Here is a 27,953-nt window from a genome sequence, read left to right on the forward strand (position 1 = left end):
GATGTTCCTGAGCTGGAATGAAAGCACTTCCCCCCCACATTACATTTGTTACGTTGCCTCTTTTCAAGTTTCACATCAGCTGTTCGGAAAGCGCTCTCTCCGTTGAGTGTCACTTACAGATTCTTGCTGGGTGAGTCTTTTAGGGCAAAAGAATGAAATGCTGGCCAGGCTCTGAATTTTCACTGCTCTCCTTAAGGCCCCCAACATGACAGTTTTCAGTGTCACCAATTCTTGCCCTCGTTTAAAGATTTAAATTTTTTGTCCTTTAAGACACTTGGCTGAAAAAAACAAAAAAACCAACGCTTTGGAAAACCTGCTTATTGAATGAGTGCATTGTTCTGTGTGAAAGGGAGTGTTCTACTACAAAATCAATGGAGTTTGGCACAGACTTCAGTGGAGCCACCATTTTAGTCACTATTTTGAGCAATTTAGTTATTGGGCAACATCTTTTGAACTGCTTTGTCAGCTGTGGTTGCAACTCTGGACCATGAACAACTGTTCAACCTGAACCACGAATATCCAGCATTGCTCCAACATTACACATCTTGTGTTTTTTTACAATGTGTTAGTCAACACATTTCTAATATTTCCCAGCCCAATCAAGTCCTAAGTGCAAAAATGTGTTGCCAATAAAGAATTGGACTGTGTTTAAACTGCTAGGATCTTAGACATGAAAGTTTTTGTATATATTTCATGTGTGCAAGAAACCTGTCTAGGAACAGCCACCACGAAGAGTCAAGAAGTCAGGAGATTTCTTTATTGCACTTACAGAGCCATATAATAATACAATAAAGAAACACCAACGAGGCTTGGAGTTTTGTTTACTCATAGGTAAGTTCTCATGAAAATACACGAACGGTAAGAATTAATTATCTTATCAGCTATCTGAACAAGTCACGGCAATCCTGGAAGAAACCTTTGTAATGGTACACGTGCTGCTCTTTTTTCTGCTCACTCGTGGTAAACTATTAAGTCAACCCATCCCCGTGGCAACTGCAATGTGATGAGGGAGGAATTCACCCCGTGGTCTGCTAAATTTACACTTTGTAAAAATGTAAATGTTTCTTATAGGAGGAATTTACATGGCTCTGAAACACGGTCCAACTTTTCACTGATGTGGTAGGGGATGCAGACATTGTTGGCCTGGTTTTACAAAAATCTTTGAAAATGGGCCATAAAATAGCTGAGGAAACCCAAGAGGCACCCACACGTTGGGAAGCAGATTATAAGAGAGCTCTGCTGCTCAGCCACAACCAGCTCCCTGCTTTCAAAAGACATGGTATCGAATTCACATTTTTTGCTCTCCTACAGGGAACGTGTCAGAGCTGAAATAAATAAATAAGCAGGGCCCATGTCCAGGGAACCTTGACGTCTTTCCCATCACTGAGGCTGGGAGGCCCCTGTGCTTCCTCCCCTGGCTGTGACATGCCCAGCAAATATTTCCACCACCCACACTTGATTCATTCTTAACTCTCCTCACCCACTCATCATTACAGCTGTGCAAAGCATCCATTGCAAACCCTGGAGCCATCTAAAACCTACCGTTGTAACTTCGCTCTGTGCTTCGCACCCAGCGGGGATTGGTTGGACTTTTGGCTGGATTAACTTTCTGAGACAATCGACCCCCAGTTTCATGCAAATCTGGGCCCAGGTTAAGGTGAATGATTTATGGGTTGCATAGTTTGAAAATCACTGAGAGGGTTTCACATCACCTCGCTGCGTAGATCTCAGTCAATATTCATGGAAATTGAAAAAGATTGTGCATAGTACACTGCAAAAGGGAGTAATAATAATAACAGTGGTCAAATCCCAAATGAGCTCTGTGCATTGCAAACAATTCCTGGTCTGAAGGACCTGAGCGGGGGGGGGGGGAAAGGAAAAAAAATCTTTTTAAGTCTTTAACACTCTATTGCTTCAAAGTGTAAGTCACTCATAAATTTTTAATGACATTCCTTTATTTAGCACATATGCATGCCACTAGTGGTTCAATTAGACAGGAACTCTGCAAGGAGTTTCTGTAACAATGCTCTCTGGCAGGAAGCAGAGGGAATCCCAGACTCCGAAATTCAGATGGAAAGTTAGATTTTTCTGTAGTCAAAATGAGAGATTTATTTGGTTGGTGGCAAAAGTTCATGTCTGCAGAGTTTGGATTTGGGTGATCACCGGGATTTTGGGCAGCCCAGTTAGCAAAATTAGGCAGTTAAAGGGAATCTAGATTATGCCAACCCTACTGAGTGACATCTTTCTCTGACACCTTTCAGAACTGTGGGGAAATCTGCTTTAAAGCCACTGGCAGAAATTACAGATAAGCAAGATTTTTAAAATAAAAATCAGTGAAGGACAGGATTCAATTTTGGAGGCTCTGTGGCTTTTTAGACAGGATCAAAATTAGTTTTAATTTCACACCTTAATTTTTAAAGGAAGCCCAAACCACGCAAAGCAGAAGTACCAAACATGTCACTTAACATCTTGTAACAAAAGAACTTCCTTTGTTTCTGTTTGCAGCATGACATCTTCTTGTTTGCAAAAGAATCCTTCTCTATCATGAGTGAGCCCATGCAGAAGATTGTGACCACCTTACCAGATCCCAACTGTGGAATACTCCTTCCTGCTGATATGAAAATGTTCATTTCAGTGAGAGACCCAGGGACAGCTTTTAGTGTGTGGTCAGTGTTGCTTTGTCCTGGGGTCACTTCAGTTATTTTCTGAAATCCTGTGATGCACCCATTTATCAAAATGCCTTCAAGACAAGTAGATTAAAAGTTTGGAAATTTGTATAAATCACAAAAATCATTGGCTTGAGGTGGAGTTACATTGTGCTTAAGGTCATATTAAGAAAAGCAGGCATGGGGTTCAGCTGAGCAGGGGGAGACTCACAGTGCAAACAAGTGTCTGAACTGGTCACCACAGTGTGAGGCACTGCTGGCTCTCAGTTCTCCCAGATGTCTGGGACAGGTAAGGTGAATCACAGCCTACAGGTTTCTGTTTTTTCCCATTATCTCCACAGGGAAGGGTAGTGACTGAGCTGGGAGTGTATCTCGCTCCCTGTTAGGTGAGGACAGCTCTGTTCCCGGTGTCTGGTGAGTCCACACAAGGTGGAGTTTGGTGGATGTGAAAGGGAGAGAGAACAAACATTCAGTGCTGTGGAGATCAGTGCTTTATCCTGCCCTGCTGAAAGCAGAATTCCTGCCTTGGTCAAGAATTATCAAGTAAAAATAGTATGGCAAGTTCATAATGGAAACACTAACAAATGGCAGAATCGGCGGCAGTTCTCTGTGAAGAAATGAGCCACAAAACCAACACGTGGGCAGCCTTGGATTGCAACACCAGAGCCCCAAAGTGCATTTATAACAGCCCTTAGTCACCACCTTCACCGTGTCCATTTGTCCTGGCTTGGAGAAGTGCTGAGCATCCTCATCCCACGTCAGCATCAACACCTTGAGCACTGATACCCAGGGGCAGATAAAATATGGCACATTAATGTTTCCTATCACACACATGGGGATGGCTGTGAATCAGGGGAAACAATTGCTTTCAAATAAATGATGTGAGACTAGAAAAGTGATAGCATAATGCTTGATTGGAGAGCAAAACCCCTTTGGATTCACTCCAGTAAAAGAGTGGTGCCACTAACAGCGCTGTTCTGAGGAGTCAGCTGGCATTTCCACTGATAATCTTGATTCTTGGGATTGGTATCTGTCATTTCAACTCAGGCTGAGTTGTAACTTAGTGTGAAAAGGAAAAAGAAATTGCTGAAATTATAGGATTTCTCCGTCTCCCCTCTCTCTGCATCACAACAAAATAAGATTTACTTTTTATGAGCTATTTGCCAAACCTCACATCATAAACATCTTCCTTTTAAATGGATGGATAAAGGAAAGGAAGACAAATGAGATAAGTTCAATATTTAAGAGATTTGCTCAACATAGACAGTCCTTCCTTTCCATAAGTTGCTATTTTTTCTTCTTAAAAAATGAGAAATTATTATTAAAACTGCATTTAATAACATGAGGGGGGAAAATGCAGGCAATTGGCAGTGACTGCTCCAGTAAACATATCTGTTGCAAGAAGAGGTGTCATAAAAAATGGTAGAACTGAGATTTACTGCCACTGAAGTCAGCAACAGCGTTTCCATTGCCTCCAGCTGGAGGAGGACTTGGTTCCTAGGAAGTTCACTCCAAAGATGATTATCTTTATATCAGCAAGTCTAGGAGCAGGGGCTCCGTGGCCTTCAAGGTGAATGCTGGAGGGAATAAAGAGCTGTAAATCCCTGTTTCTGCAATGATAAGGATGCTGGCCCCAGCTGAAATATACAGAAATAAAGTACAGTTATATGAGTTTGAAAATCTGACCAAAAATCTCTGAGTAACCACATCTGCAGTCCTACCACAGGTAAATCTTCCAGAGCTCTTGTTACAACTGTGACTTAAAAAAGCAATCTGGGGCCTGTCTGAGTGTTTGTTATCAGATTGTTCAAATATTTCACTTACATTTATTAACTAAAGAAGGTCTCAGACTCTTTGTCCCAGCTGTATACAGAATTTACTGATTTCACTGTTCATAGTCTACATAGTAGAGGCTGAATTGTCTGGGAACTTTCAAATAATCTTGTTCAGACTGTGACTTTCAATTAATATAAAAATGGACCTTTAAGGGCTTCCTTAAACTGTCTCATTTTTTGGCCTAAAAAATAGCCTGACTTTCACAATTATGTAATGGCTAGAGGTAGTGACAAGGTATTCTGGCCCTGCTTTCCAGGAACACAGGCAAGCAAATCTCTTGATTCCACTTTCTTGCGTGCTTATCCCATTTTTTGTTACTTGAGACGACTACAATTGTGTACAGCTTTGAACAGGCCTGAATTCACAGCTGCCCACTTGTGAACCGCTGCTAAATCACTTTTCCTCTCTCATGGAAGGGGAGAAGGTTTCCTTGGTCCTGCTGCCCAGGAAAGCTCAGGGACTGAAGTCCCTCTTTGCCGGCACGGCTCCAGCAGGCTGCCCACCATCCTCCCAGCCTGCCCCGAGCCCCATCTCTGCTGCTCAGCCTGCTCTGCCGTTTTTCCACATGCATCCCTGCCCAAAACAAACTCTGCAAGGTTCCCCACCCAGATCTTTGGAATTCCTGGGCAACCTTACATATGCCTTTGTTTTGGGCAGGAACATGTGCTGAACTGTCTCCTCCAGCGCCGCTGAAGAGAAGGGCGGTGGTTAAACCTACAATTTTCAACAGGGCTTAACGCAGCCTGCAACAAAACCCTCGGTGAAGGTGCAATTTCACAAGCCCCTGTCTGTGTGTGTGTGTGTGCTATGTGGGAAGGCATTTGCAGAGAAATGGCCATTTTCCCCAAATTTCCTGCTGGAGAGGAGCAACAATCGGGACCAGGTTTAGCTGAGAGCTGTGTGTAGGAAAAAGTTTTAATACTTAGCATTTGGTTGCCCTTATGGTTTGTACTTCAGACTTTGGGGGACTCAAAAGATGTAGAGGCAGTTCCAGCTCTTTAGTTCTGAGCTGAGCACCACTTTGGGAGCCAGGGAGGCCACTCTGGGTGTGAAGTTGGGCTGTACCTTGCCCAAATCCCAAGCCAAAGCTCTGCCTTCATGAGACTGTGGAATTGACTGAGGCTTTGCCCCAAGAACTTCAGTAATGCAGAAAGCACTGCCACATCTGCCAATCCCAAATAATGCTGCTGTGGATGGCCTTCCTAAGACAGGGGTTCGTACCCTGGGAAGACTCATCCACAGGACGTTCAGTTTTCCCTGGGTGGGAAGGAGGTGTTCTCCAAAGCAGTGTTGTAGCCATTGGCAATGGAATGGGCAGGAGGTGTTCCATAACTTGGCATCTTCTAAAAGACAGCATTTGTGTTGAGGTGGGTTATCACACATAACCAGCCTTAATCCCTTTTAAATGAAGGCTCTGTTTATGGCACATCAAGGTCAAGACTGTAAATCCTGGAACAAATCACCAGGTATAATGAAAAGGAATAATGCCAATTATATTCTCCAGCCATTTTTAGTACTTGAAACGCGGTCTCTGTACTCCTTGGACTTCTCTCAAGGAAGTACAGATGGTATCTTTGTGAGGTAATAGTAACCTGCTTATTACAGTTTTTACCACTAAAAGCTTGAAATTCATGCCATTATGAAGCATTGTTATATGGCATAACAAACCAGGTAATTCTTCCAGTTTTTCAGTGACATGTTCAACAGAGCTCTGGAAATATTTCCAAAGAAATCTCCAACCTTTATTTATCCTTTGTAGATCATTTCACTTTGCTTTACTCACAGTCTTTTTGTGGTCAGTTTCTAGCAGTCATTCCCAGGTCACTGATGGGAATTTTACAGGAATGAAGGGTTCTCCATATGTCTCACAGAAAATTTTGGAAACAAGAATGTCTCTAATCTTTATCATATAACTTTGCAAAAGAAAATAGAATCTGAGAGATAAAGTACTTCTCAACAAAACGAAAAGTGGTGCAGAAGTAGCACATGATCTGATTCCTTACAGGAAATTATATACAAACCTTTCTGTTAAAAGGTAATGTCTTCATATTAAATTGAATACGTTAGTTATTTTTTTTTTTAAACAACTAAGTTTAAAAAATATCTAGAAGTTTAATGACAAGAAAAAGAGGAAAAAAAGTCTGTGGCTTTACTGCAGTTAACTGGGCTATATGTATTCTCTCAGTACAGCCAATTATTGTAGTCAAACCAGCAGTACTTAACTAGAGAAATTGTGCCTAGTTAAAGTGTTGGCTGTGTGACAGAACATGCATAAGGCACAGTAAATAGTATTACTGTGTGTAGAAATGTTTAATTCTCTCAGTCACAGAGGTTTATCAAGTCCAGTATATAATCTTAGGCTGGAAAGAAAGATAAAGAAACTTTGCAGGTAAGGAACATTTTCCTGACAGGATCCCAAGTTGTATTAATAAATTGGGATACTTTTTTTAATTTTTTTTTATTTTCCACTGAGGTGTAGGGGGAAAATAATAGAGAGTTGGTTTTTCCCTCATTATTTGGTGGTCCTTCCTTGAAACTTTCCAAACCAAAGCCATTTCTCACATCTGGTTGGAACACAGATCTTTAAGACATTCAAGTAATTCAAATCAGATGTAAAAAGCTAAGCTACACTGTATGAAATTCAAGAACAATATAGTTACAGGGTTAGAAAAGTCTGCAATATGGCACCTCTTTTAATCAATACCAGCCTCAGTTTCGGTTTGTCTGTAAATACAAGACTATAATTAAGAATGATCTACTGCATTAATTATTTCAATACCCAGCACAGCAACTTACTAGATTAGTGACACTTTGCATTTACAATATCATTAACAATTTGTTTTCCCTGTGCTCTGGGTGAAGTCCACAGCAACATGGCCTGAATCAGATTATAGTTCCAATGGAAAATATTGAAGATCACTAATATCAATAAGCACTTCCTTACCCCTGCCATTTGGAGCTGCCTGTATTGACTTTCGCCGCATTCCAGCAGTTCTGCCTGTACCCAAACCCTAGTTAGTCGTTAATTTCCATTAACCAAGCCACCACCAAACACCATTTAAATTATTTCCAATAAATGCTCCATTAATGCCTGTTATCTGCATTTAATTCCCATTGATTCCCAAAAGCTACTGTGGAGCTTAATTGCAGCCCCAAGAAGAGCAGCTTCCCACAGGTGTCATCGGGGCTGATTTCTCTCCCCGCTACACCAGGCTGCCATGCAAATCAATGGCTAAAAGCCCCAACAGCTGCAGCTGGACTTGACCAGAAAACATTATTTACCTCACCAACAAGCGCCTGCTCCTCTAGGATCCCGTTTCAATTGGCCAGAAAATATTTTAGGGGTTTTTCTTAGACTTAGCCTGGGAAAATAAAAGTGACGCAGTATTCTGGCTTGTTCCACTTGGGTAAAAAAATACCATCTGATAAACAGAAGTTCTAGACCCAGGGAAAAATCAGTGCAATTGTTTAATCCTTTTCTGATCCTTATTAAAATTTTGTCCATACAAATATTTCTGACCAAGGAAAAAAAAAAAAATCCAAACCTTTACCTGTAGGATTCTTTCTGGTATTTTTTGGATAGTGTAGTTCTCAGCAACACTTTGAACTCCTTGGGATTACATCACCTTTTAAAGATATCTTTTGGTATGTAACATACAAGTCAGTTACACTTAAACTCTCAGAAACTGCCAGTTCAAGAAAACAAAACATCTGCCTAACAGTGATGAGCTTGACTAATGTTCCTTTTGAAGAGAAAAGCAAAAGAATTGGCTTGCTGAAAATTGAATGTTACTGCGTTTTCAAAAACAACATTTTCAATTTTACATTGCAAAACATTTCCCCCTATTTTCCATACTATTTCAAGTTGACATCTAAATTAAATATTTTGCTTTTATTCAAACAAATCACTTGATTGACCAACAATTACTGTATTCATAATCATGCTTTGTAATAGCTTTCTGGATTTTTTTATTGCTTTCATTAGGAGTGGAAGTAAAACTCAACCATAGGACATTCCCTGAGAAGGAAAAATCTGGATCTCACGGGGCTTTGGTTAGAGCATTTTTTCATTAGCTTCACTTTCTGAAGATGTTCTGTGCATTATGCAAAAAGTCCCTCCAAGCTAGTCCTGTCCAAAAGTTGCCACACATCCCACATTGTGCTATGGTCAAACCTCATGTCCATTATGAAATGACAGCAGGATATGGCTTTTCCTAGAGTTTTGTTACAGCCTGCTGTTCTTTAACAGCTCGGCATTCACACAGCAAATGCAACACATGTTCATTATCTGCCTTTGGGATTGCACAGGCATAAATTACCACTGGACCTGAGGCTCCCAACATGAAAGCCCAGTTGTGTAGCCATTCCTCCATCTGCACTGCATTCCGCAGGCTCTGCCCTGCCTTGGATTGCTTCACCGCAGCCAAATCTCAAGGTGACAAAGTCTGGGGCAGGAGTTTTCCCCACTTTGCATCTGAAAAACGCGTCCAGGAAGCAAACGCACATGCTGGGGGTGATGGGCTCCGGGCTGGGAGAGAGCAGAGCCCCCAGGCAGCCCTCAATGCATCCCGGAGGGATCCCCTTCCCCTGCAGAGCCCGGGTGCTGTCAGAGCTGCTGAAAGGACCAGAACAAAGGAAACCATTTGCAGGGCACGAAAAGAAGGAATTCTGTTGGTTTGGGAGAACTTTATCTCCAGACACGTTATCTATTAACTATCTGCACAGACCAGGTATCAGTGGTGAGAGACATTATCTGCACTTCCTTTTGCTTGCTTCCCTCTCCTGCCAGCCTTGCCCCTGCCTGGTCAGGGCTCAGCCCTTTAATGCTTCATGTAAATCCTTTGTAATAAACAGAGAACACATCAAGCAAGAAAAGGTGTATTTCTTTCTAGTCCTAGAGCTTTTTGTGTGTTTCAGCCAGTATTTCTTGGTGGAAAACCTCTACATTTGCTTGAATTCCAACCTGCTTCCTTGCAGGACTAAGACCTTATTGCTTTTGAATGTCCCAAACATTATTACTGTTGTTGTTATTGTTACCATTTTTATTTCTGGTTTTTAATTTAAATTATTATTTATTCGGATTATTGGATTTCCCACATCCTTTGCAAGTAGCAAAGATGAGATTTGTGCCTTGTTTTTCCTCTGACAGTCCTTATACAGAAAATGTGGGGAAGAGCACATTAGAAAGACACAGAACAAAATTAAAACAAAATATGGCTCATATTAAACTCTGCATTTATGATGACATAACATGCGTAGCATCTCCTACTACTGCATTCTCCCAGATAATTTAACTTCAAAATCACAGACTGTGACCAATATTTTACTGCACAGCACCAGGTAAGGTCATACTTGCTTTTCTTCCAAACTCTCTTTTCAGACTTTCTCAAATCCTCTGGAGATTCAGAGGAAATTTTGCCCCACAAAACAACCTCCAGAGATATTAACCTCCAAAATTTTACCCTCCTTTATGAAATCTGCCGTTTTCTGGGCTCTGCAACCTGGAAGCCAAGACAGGGTTACTTTGGGCAGTTGCTCGTTCTCACAGTTTGCCACAGCCTCTGCTGTTTTCCTTTCTCACTCAAATTATCCTGGAAGCCCTGCCCAGGGGGCAGGTGCTTTTGGGAGATAAGGAGTGGCTGAAAAGTTTGGGAACTTATCCCAGCGTACAATAAACTTGACATCTAATCTGCTGCTGGGGGCTGTAACGCACCCAAGTAGAGTTAAACTAATCGGCCACCGCAGTCCCTGCAGCCCTCCCAACACTTTTCCCTGGTTATTCTACCAAAGTACTGGAGCTAAAGATGCTCCCTCTACACGTTTTTTTCAGGTGGGCACATGCAGGCATTCACTCAGCCTTGGGCAGTAAATTCAGAGCGCAGTGGCATTGGCGTGGATTCCTCCACCAAAGGAGAACTTGAGCATACACTGAATTTTACCAAGCTTCACTTTGGGCATGTGCAGGACTTTAAAATGCAGAGAATTCAAACAGGGTTTTGGGGCTTAATTTTAGTTTACAGGCATAGTACCTGAATTTGACTTCTGTACCAATTTATATTCCTAAATCTGCTTTCTGACCTAGCCCTTAGTGACTGAGTGGCAGAGATTAAGATAACCACCCTTGGTAATTCACTAAGTTCCTAAATTAAAAGCACTCCTCTGAGATGCATAAATGATTTACCTGTTTCACATAGACCAGAAAATCAGGACCAAAGTCCAAGCAAAAATGACATATCAAAACACCAGCTGAAACAGAAGGTTCCAGCTGTTTCAAATGCCACTAAACCACAATGATTGTTGTTAACATAAATAAAACAAAATCTTAATCCAGTTTTATCAAGGACTTACTAACCATATTTCTCAGTTCTTCCAGTGGTTTTATGAGAGTGTATTTTCATAAGCAAGGATGGCATATTGGGGACCACTTTCTCTTGTGCTGTTAGAAAACCTCAAACAGCTCCAAATGCCCCTAACAAACGACTGAACTTGGTCAATTCACATGGAGTAGGAAAAAAAAAGCTGTCAAACCAAGGTCTGAATTATGTCCTTGCTAAGTAGCTTGACTTGTGGTGGGGATTTTATTGGACAGTGTCACTTCCTTGTGACCACCACAAATGATAACAGTTGCAAGAGCTTTACAGCCGCTAAACCAAAGGAATGGCTGGAATTTTGGAAAAATCTTTGCAGCATCAGCCCAGGCTGACATTTTGTACTTTACAAGCTATCTTTAAGCAACTAAATAGGTGAGAGAGCACTCCAGAAGCTGGCAAGACAAAGGAAAAAATATCAAAGCCTGCAAATGCCAAGCTGCTGCACTTTTGCTGCCCTCCATGGTTGTGGTGAAGGGTTTGGGTTGTTTCATTTGCAGACTCATGGCTCCCTTCATTCCAGTAACAAAAATGCCAATAGCATTTCTAAATTAAAGCCAGCATCTTGTCCCTTCTATTTAGGACAGATTTTCCCTGGCCCACCACATCTCCAAGCACAATGCCAGTTCTCTCATACCATCTGTGTAAACTTCCCCCCACTGCTTCCAAAAGTGCCTTTTTTTTCCACTGCTGGAATCCTCCACTCAAGAAGAAAATGTTCAAGAAGATGAGTTCAGTGAGGAATTTTTTTTTTTTTTTTGCTAGCCCAGTTAAACTGATCATAAAAAGTTTCCCTTCAATTTTTTTTTTCCTCAATTCCCACCATTATGATACTCTCCAAAAGGGGTCTCTGAGGATCCTAATTCTGGTTCTTCACAGCCATGGATAGGGGAGGAAGAGCACTGAAGTTTGATGCTGTCTGAAGAGTCATTGCAATTCCTCATCATTCCAAAAGACTAATGGCTAAAGGAAGATATTTTTAAGGACACCAAGGAGAACCTCTGCAGCAGTATATGGCAAAGGGAAACCTGAACTTTCTGGAAGTTAATTCACTTCCTTTGAAGCAGACAAGCCACAGGGAAGGACTGTTCCCCTCCAGGAATGTGATGCCTCAATAAAAATGTGCCTCTTTTGGGGATCCACAGTTGGATCTCTCCATGGCAGCAAACGGATGGTGCTTTGAATCCCAGTGATTTTCACCAGGACTTGTGCTTCTACATCTTTTAGGAGATTTTGATCTATTGCCTCTAGTTGTTTATGCTGGCATTTCTCTGCAAAGTTTGTACCACTCCAGTGGCTACCAGAAGCTGCTGGGACCTGGCATGGGGACAAGTTAACAGGGTGCCAAGGGTTGAAGATGCAAAAATTACTTTTTTTGCTGGACTTGCAGAGGGACTTAGGATGACAGATTTCTGCTGGAGAAGTGAGGATGACAGTGCATGAGCATCTGGACAGCTGGAACACACTGTCTCTCTTCCCCCTCTTTAAAATACAATCCCTTGTCCTTAGTTAATAATTGTAATTCCTTGTTTTCCCATTACAATCAGCCTACATGCTTATGTTCAAATGACAAGGTAGCTTAGAGGGGAAAAAAATTCCAAATAATTGTTCTGCAAACAATATTGCTCTTTTATATGAACACGACAACAGAGCTGTGTTCACAAACTCCCTGTTACCAATATAAATAATTACAAAACCATAAAGAAAAATAAATGCACACAATAACCAAAAGTCTAAACCCACTACTACTAAACAGCGCTTCATAACTGTGGCTCTGAATTATTACTGCCTCAGCAGCACAGCCACAAAATCTGCCTTCAGAAACCCCTCCACTTCACAAATTAAATGGATTGGATAATTAAGAAAGCCTATGTTTAGTCCACAGACTGAAACCACCCTCACTGTAACATGACAATGAACCCATACTTTCAAAAATGGCAACATTTTCATTCCCTGGAGTGGGAATGCATGATCCAGCCTCCTTGCTCCCTGTCCATCCCACTGGGAGCTGTGTGTGTGCATGAGCACTCCCTGCCACTCAGCAGTGCTGGGGGTGCCTGGGGATTGCCAGGAGCTGCCCTTTCCTTGCTGCTCCCATGGCTGGAGCTGCAGACAGATCCCTGCCTCTGTGCTCTCCTACCATGTGCCAGGAGATATCTGTTACAACTCCCAAAATGTGTTTGGGAGCCATGGAGCGCTGCCTGATTGCCTTAGCCCTATAAATAGGACACCACCACACCTATGGGGATGATGTAAGAGAATGTCTGTGTTTCCCTCTGAGCAGCATCCCCAGAGCAGCTGCTGACACTTTGCTGGTTGCATTTCACTTGTAACATTTCAGCTTTTGCCAAGAGGATTTTTTCCACCCTCTCTGCAGATGGCCAGGTGTTGTTATCACCCCACCCACGTGCCCGCTCACGGTCCCGCCCCTGGCAAAATTCAATCTTTGCTCATTTCTTGACCCGTGCTCATCTTTGCATTGCTTTTTAATGAATCCACGCTCAGCTGAAGCTCCTGCCATAAATCAATGATTTCCTTTCAATTCTTGTTAAAGATTTTTTCATTTCCCTAAATTTGCAGCACGTTGCTCCGGAGCTGTTAACAGCACACTTTTCTCTCATTATCAAATCAGCCAGGAACGGGGTCAATGAAGCAAAAAACCACAAACCCAGCACTGAAGACCTTCAGGCTTAAAGACATTTCTATCTGTCCCAGACACACTGCAAATGAAAACATGTTCTCTTGCCACCTTGGGAGCTACAGGCCAGATCCTCCCTGGGTGTAAAGCGCCAGGTTTTGGGGCAAAACACGTCATGTCCTGATTTACACCAGCAGAGTACTTGGGAATTACTCTGTCTACTCTCTAGCTGGGGCAGGAGCTGTCTGTGAAACTGCCCCTCATCCAGGAACCACTGGGGTTTTCTAAATGCAAATTTTCATACCTTTTTATTTTGGCAAGCAGAATGTGGAGTTCTGTGTGGAGTTCGTCAGGGGATGCTCACGTTGAGGATGCCTCTTTGTGCCACTGCTCAGCATCTCATCTCTTAGCACTTTTATTTAATAAAGTTCTAATCATCAGGGGTTCACTTTTCATCCTGGGGTTCAGTCTTCATCATGGGGTTCAATTTTCATCATGGGGTTCAGTTTTCAAGCCACTGGCAAATGGAAAGAGCCTTAAAAATCCCCAGATGTCCTAATAGTGTTTGCTTTAAAAAGACAAAATGAACAAATCACACAAATGAGAGTTGTGAACTCATCTACCTGTTTTCTCAAAGGGCCTGAGAGGCAAATCACTATTTGGTTCATTGAAGGAAAATGCAAATTAAACCCCATTTGAAGGCAGTTTATCAGGGTGACCACGTGCTCAGCAAGGTCTGTGAGCTGCACACACCAGACCTCAGCCCAGTTACAGCATCCTCAGTGGCTCGAGCCCATGCTCACCGGGCATGTGAATCAAATTAAACTTTTAACTTCTTTTCTCCAGTTACCCCTCTGTGAATTTGGGTCTGAATTTTCAGTAAGATTGCACGGGCCGTTCCCACAATTATGCATGTAATCAATTAGTTATTTATGCTCACAACTACTGTGACCAGGTATGCAAATCTCCCAGCAGCAGCTCTTGCCATTTCCCCACAATTTAGCCCTTTTGTCATTTACCCACCCACTTTTGTTGGAAGCACCAAGTTCATGGAAATTTAACTCATTTGAAACATATGTGTAGATCTATAGGAACTGCCCAAAAGCGTCACAAAGAGAAAGGATAACCTTGTTGTTAAGGCAGGAGAGCGCGAAATCTGGTTTCCATTCTGAGTTCTGCCACACATTTCCTGTGTAACCTTGGGCAAGTCATGAACTGTAACCCAGCTCAGTGGAGCTGACCTACATGGAGAAGCAGACAGAGCAGTCCTTACTCAGAGAGGTTATTGAGGCATTTTTGTGGGTTAGTACGCAGGGAAAATATCAAAATAAGCCAGGGGAAGGTGCTAAAAAATTATGAGGTATCAGCAGAGGGAGATCAGTAATGAGGGATGATCTGTACTCAGTGAAAAAAAACAGCAAGTGAAGGGGCACATTGAGAACTGAGCAAAGAAAACAGCAAATTCAAGCAGGGAGATGAAAGAGAAGCAAATGGTAACAGTGAGAATGAGCAGGCATGTGAGTAATTAACCTTTATACAGCAATTTTTACTGTCCCGCTTGGTCTTGTCCTTTCACAAAGGGCCACAGTGTCAGGCGATATTTGAGAAGAACTGAGCTGGTTAACATGGCACTGGCCACCTCACAGGCTGCCTGATTGGCATGAATTACTCTTCATTAATCAGGGTAATCCTGGCAGGGTTATTAATGCCAGGTATTGACCAAAAGCTGGTGGAGAACACTGTGTTATTGAAGCAATTACTGTAGCTGTGCTCAGTTAGAGGGAAACTTGCACTCTTTTGTTTCCTCATACACCAGAACAGAGCTGCAAAGTCAGTTCAGTTGGCTGCCATTGCTTCCACCTTTTTGGATGAAACACAGGTAGATTTGCACATTATTTCACTAAATGCTTGGGGTATGGCCTTGTGGGAGCCCTGCAAATCATGACATATTCTGAGAGAATACATCTCCTGTAAAAAATCACCTGATTTTGTAGCTGACCTAGATATGGCACTCACACTGACACTCACACTGCTCACAATCAGTCTAGGGCAGACTGATTGCAGTATCTGGCCCAAATATTTGACTTAATACAGCAAAATGTTCATTATCCTCAGATCCAGCTGGGTTTAAATGTTACAACTGGGGCTCCCTGTAGCAAAGTTCCCCTTTGATTAACAAAAAAAAACTTTCCTGGTGAGAAATGAAACCAAGTTTTTGGAATATATTAAAGATTGTAGCTCTTCACCTCTAAAAGTAATTTAGTGGGTCTTCATTTCACACACGATATGCCTTGGAAGAATCTGGAAATAAGAAAAATGAACATTGAATGAACAAAGAGAATTCTGGTACATTAATTTTAAGGATTCCTGAGCTTCTGGCAAACTTTTGACAATATTCCTTGACACAAAGCCCTAAAGGAATCGTGATCCAGCCAGTCTGGGGGCAATGGAGCCTCCCACTTCATCCCACCCTGTTCCTTCACCCCAGCATCCTGCATGGAAAATCCACAGTGGTTCCCATTACCTGCTTGGAAGTGAGAAGGCTGCAAGGGATGGGTGTGGGTGCATCAGCCTCCTGAGCCCCCTGGAATCAAGCCCTGTTTGATTTGGAGCACAACTTTTGGAAAAAGATATCATCGTGATTTAAAGTGTTCTACTGAGGGAAAACAGGCAATAAACATCGGGAAATTATTTTAATGGCTAATTAAACTCAATTAAAAAACCTGTGATAATCAGAAAGGAGCTTCACAGGAGTCCTTATCACCTACAGAGAAGAAGCCCAGATTTATTTGTTTTTTACAGGTCAGTTGCACTTGTGTGACGTCACTTATTTTTTAATACAAAAACACACTGTAAAGCCCTGGCCAGCAGAATGATTAGGAGAGTCACCCACCCCCTTTCACATCTTGTGAGGTGTCTAAACATGATCTGAAAAATTGAGATAACAGGCATGTGCTGTGGGAGCAGCTCCACCACGCTTCAGCTGCTCTTCATTCCTCCATCTGAGCTAAAGTCACTGGAAAAAACCAGGCACTTCCACAACATGATTCACTGGGTCTCAGCTATGCACCTACCTCGTGTTTGGAGGCATGAATCACACTTGCAGTATGTGTGGCAGTTAAAATTTGGGTCCTGAGCAACCAGGAAAAGGGTGGATGGAGCAGCCCTGCCTGATGGAAAATGCTCTGCCAGGCCCAGGGGGGAGAGCCTGGGGACAGAGCCTGACACACATGAGGGACCTGCTTGGGTTTCACACCTGGTTTAGGCTCTGCCTTCAGAGCAGGGGTGCAGCTGATGGTGTTTCTGCCCATCCCAGAGCCCTGAGGAGCCCCCAGACCAGGCTGGCTTGGCCCAACCATACATTCATGGGCACTCATTTCTCCTTCTTCAGACAACTTATCCCCTCCAGCACAGCAGAAATACCTCCCTCCCTCCCTGCCTGGGTTTTTGTAAGCAGTCACCACTTTAGAATTTGGTCTCCAGGGGAATTCCTTCCAGCCCAAATGGAGTTAACTCTGGGAATAACACTCCTTAAACTGCAGGTTCCTTAAAGGAGAGCTCCACCTTTCATTTCCTCCCAGTGCTGTGCTCACCTACAGGCCCTAGAGAGTTAATGACCACAATGCAGAGTTACACAGGTGGAAACTTAAAACAAGTGGTCGGATGGGAAACTCGGCTTTCATCCATGGCTGGGGTCATCACTGGAATGCAAAGAGATCATTTCACTTAGAGAAGGCTCAGTAATTGTAGAGGGAATATCATCTACCCCCTTCCCCACTCTCCAAAGAAATTACCTAATAGTTTCCAATTGAGATGGCTTTTAAAAGAATTTGGGTTTGATTCAGCCATCATCTCAGAATAAGGAAAAGTATTTTATTCTTCAATTGTAATTTTCATTAGTTGCCTAATGCCAGTTGAAATTCACACCATTCCTCAACCCAACACCTGCTTCTTAAATTTTCACTTCCTTTGATAACAGAATAGAATACATAGGTGAAAGTAAAGAATACATAGGTGAAAGTAATAATCTGCTGTACCTCTAACCCAGGATCCAAAAAGTTCCTTAAGAAACTGGATTTGATTTCCAGGCAGAGAAGATGAGTCAGAAGGAGCTCCAGGGCTTTTTCTGGGATCACACAACAAGCCAGCAATTGACCTGGGAAAAAAATCCAGGTGCACTGTTTAACTTCCATGTGCCATCCTCTAACCAACACTACCATCCCGATTCCTTCTCTCTACAGCTATATCTGATTTTAGCAATGTTGGGAAAGTGGAATTTTTCTGCAAGGTTCCACAGAAGAACAAGTTGTCTTACCTGAACCTGTCAAATATTAAAATACTGCTTTATTTTGCTTTTATGGGTAAGAAAATGTCTATTCTACCTGCCAATTCCTGCCACAGAAATGATAACTGACACACCTCAATGCTCGTGTCTGCTGTCAAAAGATCTGGTCACTGAAAAGATGAAAAATGTGGTTTAGAATGGAAAAAACATTCAGCTATTATGACAAATATAACTGAGGAAGACTTTCTGAGTCCTCTGATGAAGCTTTTAAAATGTTATTTGTTAACTAAAGTAAATTTGTCTTGTTGGTGTACACATTCAAAGGTAGCACTTGTGTCTGGCCTAAGGAGGAAGGGGCTGGTTCAGGAGGGTAAGGCCCAGCTACAAGGAGTAATAATGGAGATGCCTTTGAGGATAGGGGATGCCTGCAGAAGCCACAGAGATTTCTCCTTTTTGTCTCCAGACAGATGATGAGGACCAGGATTCTTTCACACACAGAAAGAAACAATTGCTGGGTGCTTGAAGGAAATTCAGTTGAGCCCCAGATACTGTAAACTACAGATCTTTTGTTCATGCAGAAAAAAATATGATGGTTGCAAGTCCCACATATATCAATATTGAGTGGCTGGGGCTTTTTTCAAATAATTAGGCAAAAGCTTTCTCTTTTTTGTGGGGTTCCTCCCACGAAATGCCTTGGGAACTTGCTGCAGATCCCAACTGCCAAGCAGTTGCCCTTTTTGTTCAGTCTAAAATACATCTATATATTTCTCCTCCCCAATTAGATAATCTTTATTTTTCCATTCACCTCAGGCCTGGCTGCATCACTTTGACCTCTCTGTGAGGCCTGGGTAAATCCTGGAGGTGCTGGGCCACAATTCTTAAGAAGGAAACTTCAAGTTCTTTCCGCTTCAGTTGCCCTTCACATGTGTGAGGCAGTTAGGGCTGCTGCCCCATAGTCTGCGTGGCAGGGGCTGTGTGCTGGCTGTGGCACCCATTGTCTGCATTTTTCCTCTCGTTAGTCTCCTTGACCTTTCATTGTCTTACTCCTGCAGTGTCAGGTCAGACTTACTGTAGGTCTGCCTTCACTAAGGACCCCTTTCCTTTCGTGGATCACTAAGCAGGACAATTGCTCTATCCATCTTTTCAGGGCCTATTGTCGGGCCCCCCCTGAGCTGAGAAAGGTTTGATTCACTGGGAAACCATTTTGGTCAAAGGGAAACCTGACTATGTGTCCTTTTAGGAACTCTGTCTTAATCACTGACTTTTTTATCTGGGATATGAAGAGGATTCAGGAGATCAAAAGGTTTGGGAGTACATGGGTTTGACCACATTTTTCCTGGAAATAATGGGAAACCTCCACTGAAAAATGAGCTCCGTTACAATGGGCAAACAAGAAGGAAAGCTCTAGTGTTCCCAGAGCATTCTGAATCGTCAGACCTTCAATAGCTTCCATAGAGAAGGGAAAAAGTAAACAGAAAATGTAAATGGAATGTAATAATTAATGGGCCTAAAGAAACAGGCTCATTTGATTTGCGCATAATCGCTGCCTTTAAAAAAGAGATAAGTCAAAAGGGATCCCCAGAGCAGATGGAGGAGGCTGAGGACTGGAGGTCCAGTCTGGCTGGGTGTGCAGGGGGTGTGTGTGGGGCTGCTCAGGATTAGCAGCTTGCCTCACCTCCACCACTGGTTCCACATCCAACAGGCCCCACGTCCTTCCCAGGAAAAGCCCCAGAGATCCTGCTGGAATGTCACCATGGAACTGTGCTGGGTTTGAAGGGCCTGCCCTTGGCACCAGGCATTCAGCCAAAAATCCTTCAAAAATGTTGGATGCCTCCAACATTTCCTCCTGCATGGAAACCCTGATCATTACCAGCACTTATGAAGCCAAATCATATGAGACAATCATGACACTTCTGCACTTCCAAGGAAGTTCACCAGCAGCAGCCATTCCCATCCAGGCAGTTCTTCAAACAGAGATATAGGAGCCTCTTTCTTTTCCAAATTATATGAGACAATCATGAAACTTCTGCACTTCCAAGGAAGTTCACCAGCAGCAGCCATTCCCATCCAGGCAGTTCTTCAAACAGAGATATAGGAGCCTCTTTCTTTTCCAATTATCAAATCAATTACTTCAAGGACTTACCGAAAAACAGGAAGAATGAAAATGCCTGTTTTCCTGCAGTGTAGCTGGAACCCTTTTACCTACTCGTGTGCCAAAATGCCTTTATTAATGAACATTTAGCTCTTCCTTCAAGCAGCCATTACCTCTGCACAGAGTCAGCTCAAGCCTCTTCAGCAAGCAGAGCTGAAAGTTGCAGTGTAAGATAAAAGCAGGAAATGGACTGGTCTTGGGAAAGCAGGCCAGCAAAGAGAGGAACTCAGGCAGAAAACCTTGGAGAGCTGGACTCATGTTCCAGATATCAATAAGATGAAAGAAAAAATGTAAGCAGAAGCCAGTGACTCACCTTTTCCCTTTGACCCAGGCAAAGTCAACAGGGAGCCAGGTTGTTTGCCTTTCTCCAGGGATCTACTTTTCCCAGCAATTATCTGAGCTCCTCCTTACATTTTTTTCCCTAAAATTTTTAGCAGGAGCTAAAATTTAGGGTTTTGCTTTGGAAAGTACCCCAGTCTGAGCTAAAGTTTGTATTTAAACTTCAGTACATGCTGAGACCTTTACCTGAGTAAGAGAAAAAATGTCAGCTGGATATAGTGAGGACCTCTGCACTGGCTTTTGGATGAGGAACTACTGCTGGCCCTAAACAAGGAGATTAAACAGATTAAACATTTCTTCTCCAATTAAAAAAAAAAAAGAAAAAAAAAAAGAGGAAAAATCCTTTCATCCTTTCAGAAAAACCTTTCTGCCATGAAGAGTGAAAAGTGGCAACATCTATATCTGGGTATTTGGGTATTTCAGGTGTACATAAGTGTAGAATTCAATGGATATGAGCTGTTCTAGTCTTCTGTACTGAAATTGCTGAAGCTGGCATTTCTTGGATGAAACACAGACATAATCCTTGTGATATTTACATGAAGTGTGATGAAGAGAATTTTTTTTTCTTTGCTGGCACATATTGCCATGGAAGGAATGACAATATTTACAGTAACTTCAGTGTCACCTTAACTTGCTGCTGCCATTTGATTTCCCAGTGTCAAGCAATCACTTGAGGTCAGCAGAGTCACTTTCTGCCAACATTACCAAGTGGAAGTGTCCAGGATATTAAATATGCTTGCATTTACATATGAGAGGAAGGGGAAAAGTGATACAAGCATTTCCTGTGCTGTAGAAACACCAAAACATCATTTCAGTTGAGCTGTGACTGGCTCACTGACAAAGTTATGCTCCACAAATGTCTTTAGTCCCGATCCTCAGTGACACTAAATATCGATTTTCTATTAATGAGGTCACAAATATAAGTGAGAAAAGAAGTGATTGGTGAAGGAAAACACAAGTATTTCTGCTGATCTGGTGGAATCAGTGGAGCTGCAGCCTCAAATTCCCAAAGTCAGAGAGAAATACTGTGGGATATACTCCAGCCATACCAGGGAAACCCTTGGCAAAATGGAAGTGCCAAGATGGTTAAGATTATCTGGAAATGGTTAAGATTATCTGGAAAACTGTTGAGTTTTATTGCACACTTTAAGCTTGATCAAGAGAGCTTTGCTGAACCGGTCTGAGGATCTAATGACTGCCTTGTGTACTTACAGAAATTTTGTCCAAGGACATCCTGGAGGAACTACCTTTAAGTGGGCATGAGGAATTGTTTTCCATTTCCCTGGTGACTGCCCCTCTTTGCCTGTGGACACAGCGAGCTGTCACAGGTACCCTCACAGCTCGGTCTTTCCTGATGAGCTAACTTGGGGAAAATTTGTTACAGCTCCCAGGAGAAATTAATTCCCCTAATTAGACTGAGAATATAACTTTGCACAGCTAAGTGATTTGCAAAGTTTCAATTCAAAGATTGATGGAGGCAGGACCTCCAACAAAGCCGTGGCAAAAGGAGGAGGGTCACCTTTTCCATTTGCTCAGTTGGATCAGGAAGAGGATGATTTACTCTCCCCATCCTAAACTCCTATGGAAATGAACAATCCTGTTCCTCACAAAGGACTGATGCACATTTAACTGGAATGGCAATATGGTCACTTGCATAGCTGAAGACATAAGGTTTGTAATATGATTGAGCTAATTGCTTCCAGAGGGAAAGAAACAGAAAGAAGCTATAAAAAGGTATCCAATGTTTGAAAATCAGATTTCCCTCCTCAAACCCCCAACTAATTATGTTTGCAGAGCTTTAAATGTCAGGTGGAACACAAATTATTAACTATTTTTCTTGTCATCATGTGCATTTTTTGTCTTTTTTTAAATCTTTTCTCTGCTATTGGCTCATGCTAATAGCTCCAATAGTAAGATATACTACAGACAGGTGAGCAAAATTATTTTTTAAAATCTTTTCTCTGCTGTTGGTTTATGAATAGCTCCAATGGTAAAATACACTACAGACAGGTGGGCAAAATGAGTGTGCATTCTGACTAATTAGATTCAATTAGCAATAACTACTGGTGTTTTATTCAACCTTGCAATCTTCTAATTGAGACACTGAGTAAGTGCAAACTTACATTAATTCCTCTTTTGTTACAGCAGGGCCAGTAGCTGGTTAAAGTCACAGGAAAGATTCCCATTAAATTCAGTGGTCTGTGAATCAAGCTCTTGATATATATAGAAGGCCCCTGAAAACAGAGTTTTGTTTTTTAATGTATTGTCTCATTTGTTGAATAGCATGGCTTGCTGCCCAGTGTTATGGCAGTTCACAATGACTATTCTTCCCACCCATTCTCCTTCTCCTCCTTCCATTAATCAGTGATGGGTCAAATTCAAATGTTTTGGAAGTTCTGTCTGGTTTTGATGTGACGGTACATAAAAATATCTCCAGAGTGGTTATTAGGGTGCTTGGTGTGGCTGCATTTGTCCCGGAGAAACCTCCCCCTCCTCTCTGAGGGCAGCAGCCCATTTTGTGGCAAGGTTGGCAGCTCTACAAGGTCTTCTTTGAGGCAGGCTCCACTCCCTCTGCCCCAGTGGTACATCCATCATTTCTGGTTTTCCTTTCCAAAAATGCTTTTCACAAAAGTCACTTCCTTGTTTCACATTACTCCACGCTCTGTGAATCCAGACTGAGACACGCTGCGAACCAGATCCGTATCTGGGGTAAATCAGCATCATCCTGCTGCTCTCAGTGCAGCTGCAAAATCCTGCACCCATGCAGCATCTTGCCCATGAACTTTCTGCCCAAAGGGGGCAGCTTTGGTGGAGTGAAAAAGGGTTTGTGTGTTTTTGGAGAGATGCTGGCAGGAACACCAAATTGCAAACCTCACCTAAACCGTAGGGTGCTGAACTTCACAGATTTTGACATCTCTGTTCTGCCTAATGAGATTATTTTTTTCTCTGAAAAAAAAAAAATGTCCTACTAGAAATTGGTGCAAAGCAAAAAAAGAAAAAATAAAAAAGGACCAGGCTGATGAGAGATCAATTAGTATCATAAAATAACCCTGTATAAAAAGATATCTTGCACTCCCTTTTCCTTATATAACCCACCACCCCAAGCACATTTTTAAAAAAGTTCCTCAAAGTTTATTCAAGGATGCATTTTGGTTAGATTTACAGTATTTGCCACTAGCTGGCCAAAAGTGACAGAAGGGATTTCAGTGTGCTGCTCTTGCCATGGTGACATTGCCTTTAATTTAGAGTAAGTGATTATACATGTTTGACTGTCAAATCACTGCATGCAGCTTTTGTGGTTGGGGGCTTGTTTTATCAAAGAATTCTGCTGAACCTCTTCCAAACCAGAACTCCCATGTGTATAATTATATTGTATTTTCATTATATAAACTTTATTTTTAAGACTGAAAACATATGAAATGATTATGGGAATGTGCGTTCTACACAACACCACCACGTACTTGTGGGGAGAGAGGTTTGTAACAGAAACCAAATGTTGCCATTAATATACAGGTACAAGATACATCCTTGTGACTCAGGAAATAAGGGTGGGATAGAGAAAATACGGGCAATTGAACTTCAGATTGAGAGAAAACCCTTATTTCATGTTAAATAGCACCTGGTACTCTCTGGAAGTAGATCTTAAGGATCCATAGCCTGCAGCTGAACAGCACTTGTATAGCAAATTTAGGTTCCTCCAAAATACCTCTCAAACTGATCCTTTAAAAATTGTATTCCTTCATAAATGTATTTGATTGGTGCAAACACTTCTTTGTTAGAGACCTATTTTGTTCTGGGACAACTACTTTGGTGTTTTGCCCAAAAACTGCACATTTGGAGTTACATCTTTAGTTTAATTTCTTTCTCTTATGTCACAACCCAACGAGGACCTAATTTCAGTTTGAACAGGTACCACAGAGACCAACATTTTACAAGATCTTCAAGAGAATATTGTTTAAGGCAGGATCCAAAATTATATCCAGCAGCAAGGTCTCTGGCTGGGAGGGATAAACTGGGTAAGTTCTGAGTAAGTTGCCATCACCTTCATGTCCACAGTCCACATCCATTCATATGGATTCATAGATTTTATTTTATTAACAAGGCTGTTAAGATTTGTCCTCCTGTCATAAACAAGGAACTGAGTCACCAAGTAGATTAAACAGTTTTACATACTGAGCATATCCACATGATTCAGCACTTGAATTTCCACTCTCCTGCACCCTTATCCCACTGCCCTAAATAATAAACTGTCCTCTATTTCAAATACTTTTGGTAGTTTCTTTCTGTCTGCCTCAGTAGCTTTTGCTTGACTAATAGTGGTTCTTTAAAAAACAATCCCCCACAGAAATCAAAGGGTATGTCATGGAAGGAAACCAATTATTTTGTGTATATATACTATATTTATGGGTATATATGCACATGGAGAGCAAGAGAGATGCACTAAGGGCAAACCAAAGCACACCTCCATCATCAGAGCAATCTGTGAGTCACCTAAGACAAATGCTAACTCCTTCAAGGCAATCCTATACAATAGATCAGTAAACAATATCTTCAGTCTCTGGCTGGGAATTTAGACCCAGTCATTTACAAGCCAAAAATTAGGTCAAAGAATAATGGTGATAACTTGCCTTATCATCAGGTAGGGTGTGTGACAAGCCTGCTCACATGGCCTCTGATTTTTCTGTGGGGATGACAGCCCAGAAGCCATTGATGTCACCTCAGTGCTGCAAACCTGAGTGGAAAATCAGAGACAGGTTTAAAAAAAACACCTCTTATAATTATGTATAATGTATAAGGTAAGACATAACAGACTTTTAAAAGGACAGCAAATGCAGAATAATACCTGAGTTGAATGAACACAGGGCTTCTTAACCACCAGAGAAGCCACCTGAAGAGAGTTTTGCAGCTCAGTGTGACAAATTCCTGCACAGCACTCTCAAAGTCCCCAGCCTGAGCCACTTTGAGCTCAGCTGCTCTTGGGCAGAGAGAGTTGGGAAGCTGGGGAATCACTGCTGAGTAATGTATGTTTTCATAATCTTCACTTTCAGGAATGTCCATTCAACATCCCAGCTATTGACCAGTCGATAAGGGTGCAGATGGAATGTGGTTTCCACATTTGGAACACGCTGGGGGGAATCTGTTCCTGAAGTGTGTTTATGTTTGAGGGACTTTGCATGCAGCCTATCTCCTCAGCAGCATGTTAAACTCTGCTCTCCAAAGGCAAGAGTGCAAGAGGCAGTGTGGAGGGGGAGAAGAATCCAAGAGGATGGAAAAGCTGCAAGACACATTTCTTTTGGAACACTGAAACTGGATTTTCAAGATTTGAAGAGCCTTTCTCATTTAAAGGAAAAATAACAAGCTCCAATAAACTTGCCACAAGTGATGAAGTGTTGGGGGGGGTCTGGAGCTGTAAAACGAGACATTGTATTTTCAGCTATCTCCACAATGAATGTAATTTGACAGAACACCATGTGTTCAAACAATGAAATCCCTCAAAATGTTTGCAGGTTTTCAAAGCTGCAAATTTTTTTGCAATTTTTTTTTGCAAATTTTTTTTTTTTTTGCGAATTTCAAAGCTCTTGCTTTGAAATTTTCAAAGCTCTCTTAATTTTACACCATCTCCTTCCCTCTTTCCATACCTGCATGTGGATGCTGACATGTGCTGTCACTTAAAATTTGTCTTTCACAGCCTGAGCGATCATTTTTGGTGTAAGGGAAGGGCTTGCCAGCATTCTGTGGCATGGTATTTAGGCTTGGCTCCCATTGTGTGCCTATTTCCACTGAAGTCAATCAGTTCACATCAGGTATTCTGCAGACCCAGCACTGCAGTTTCTTATCATCTGTCGGGAGATTAGAGATAGAAACTTCACCGCTGGCTTGAAGATGACACAGAATTATCCCCGGATTTGCTCCCAGACTCATGCAAATAGCTTCCCCACTCCCACAATAACTCCCGAGTACCTTTCACCCCCCTCACACTCCTGCATCCCCCCGCACTTCCCGAGCGGGGCAGGGGCGTTTCAGAAATAGCCATCACAATGGTGTTTCCACTCCGAGAGAGGAAACGCGGGGTGGGAGGAGTTATGAGAGCAACAGAGGAAGCGGAGCTGTTTCCACACCATCCCAGGCTGCACTTTCGCAGCAAAGGGCTGGGAATGCCTTTGGGGCTCCGGGGACAGCGGAGCCCCGAGGCTGCGCACCCGGGATGCGCCCGCCGGGAACGCGGCCGGCCCGGAGCTCGCGTGTGGCTCCCGCATCACCCAGCACAGCTGAGGCTGACAGCAGCTCTGAGCTGCTGAACAAACTGAATGAACCGAGGTCAGCCCCCAGCATCCCTCCCTCCCTGACTCACTGAGACATGAAAGGCGCTGGACGGCTCCTCCTCAGCCGGGGCTGCTCCGTCACATGTCCTGTCAGCCAGCCAAGGTTTTTAGCTCTGCGCTTTTCCGTGGAGCCAATGGCGATGTTTTCTGGCTGGCTTGGCCGGGGCTATGGGAATGCGGTGTCGAGGCAGGCTGTCCGTGCTCTGGGATTGCTTTCATGCGTCTCCACCTGCTGGCTGGCATTCCGCTAATTGCAGCCGCCCAAGCCGCCGGGATGACAGCGGGGACCGGGCTGACGTGGGAAATGTCGCTCGCCCTCGCAAGGACATGGGCAGACAAGCGCGACAGGAGAGGATCACTTTCTTAATTTGGTAGCGAGCGACATCCTGCATGGCAGGCGACAGGTAGAAGGCCACTGAGATTTTTCACGCCAAGCTTTTGAACTGCTGGAGCCTGGCTTGAGAGGATAACCAGTAAGAAAGATTTTTGGGGGGAAGGAATCCATAAAGTGTGGAACCATCAGCGTTTTGTTTCCCTACCAAAAGCAGATGCTGGGAATGTTAACGTGCTTTCATTGACACAGTGAAGGAGGGAAATTGTTCATTAATATCTGGAAGCATGAGCGTTCTGGGGCCCACAACTTAGTTGCTGTGTGGTTAGAAAAAGCAGTTACTTAGCAAATGCAGGCAGGCAGCTGTTTCAAATGGAAAGGAATAGAAATGATTAATGACTTTTATGCTTTAAAGAAATGAACCCACAGGATTTCTTTCTTCTACTGTGCTGTCCCACTTGGCCATTTCTGTCATGTGCCCTGGGACTTTCTTTGGAAGTTTTCAATGCTCTGTCGTGAACTACTCTTTAGAAACTTACTGGACCAGATCTGGAGCCAGACAGATGCCAGCTGTGGATGTGACCCATTTGTACATACATTTACAGACTCTGAGCACAGACTATCAACACTTGATATTCCATGAACTTTGTCCTGCAGCAGCAATGGGATGTCCTGCTTTCAGGCACTGCAGTGATGAGCACAGCACTGACTCCTGTTCAGAGCAGGATCAGTGTCACCTTTTCCCTCTTGCAGCTGCATTTTATCTGGGCTATATTGTACAAGGGAGCAGGCAAGGGGCACTCTCAGGAACCCAGACAATACAAGGAATGAGACTTTCCTTTGTGAGCCATGTCAGATATCAACATGGATTATTGGTATTTCACCATCTCCTGCACTTCCAGCAGTGGCTTGTTTTTGTCCTTTATCACTCTGTCTTACTCTGGTTCTAAGGTCTTCTCTGTGTGGCATCACAAGGCAGAAAAGGCTAAAAAGGGGATGAGGAAGAGAAAGAGGA

At 42.7% G+C, this 27,953-nt stretch overlaps 1 long non-coding RNA gene across 3 annotated transcripts; it reads right to left on the reverse strand.

The window, feature by feature from the left end:
* Positions 1-743: 743 nt before the first annotated feature.
* LOC143694296 (uncharacterized) lies at positions 744-26,960 on the reverse strand. 3 transcript variants are annotated; one of them, XR_013182661.1, is made up of 10 exons: positions 26,637-26,960; positions 25,924-26,124; positions 24,913-25,016; positions 22,408-22,518; positions 17,546-17,664; positions 15,755-15,809; positions 14,636-14,749; positions 13,813-14,076; positions 7,785-7,864; positions 744-4,303 (listed from the first exon to the last, which is right to left on the reverse strand). It is a non-coding gene; the product is annotated as an uncharacterized LOC143694296 (long non-coding RNA). The 3 variants fall into 3 exon arrangements; XR_013182664.1 differs by lacking the exon at positions 7,785-7,864 and having other exon boundaries at positions 744-3,445; XR_013182663.1 differs by lacking the exon at positions 7,785-7,864.
* Positions 26,961-27,953: the final 993 nt, after the last annotated feature.

The sequence above is a fragment of the Agelaius phoeniceus genome, chromosome 6 (genome assembly GCF_051311805.1).
Source record: "Agelaius phoeniceus isolate bAgePho1 chromosome 6, bAgePho1.hap1, whole genome shotgun sequence".
Classification (NCBI taxonomy): domain Eukaryota; kingdom Metazoa; phylum Chordata; class Aves; order Passeriformes; family Icteridae; genus Agelaius; species Agelaius phoeniceus.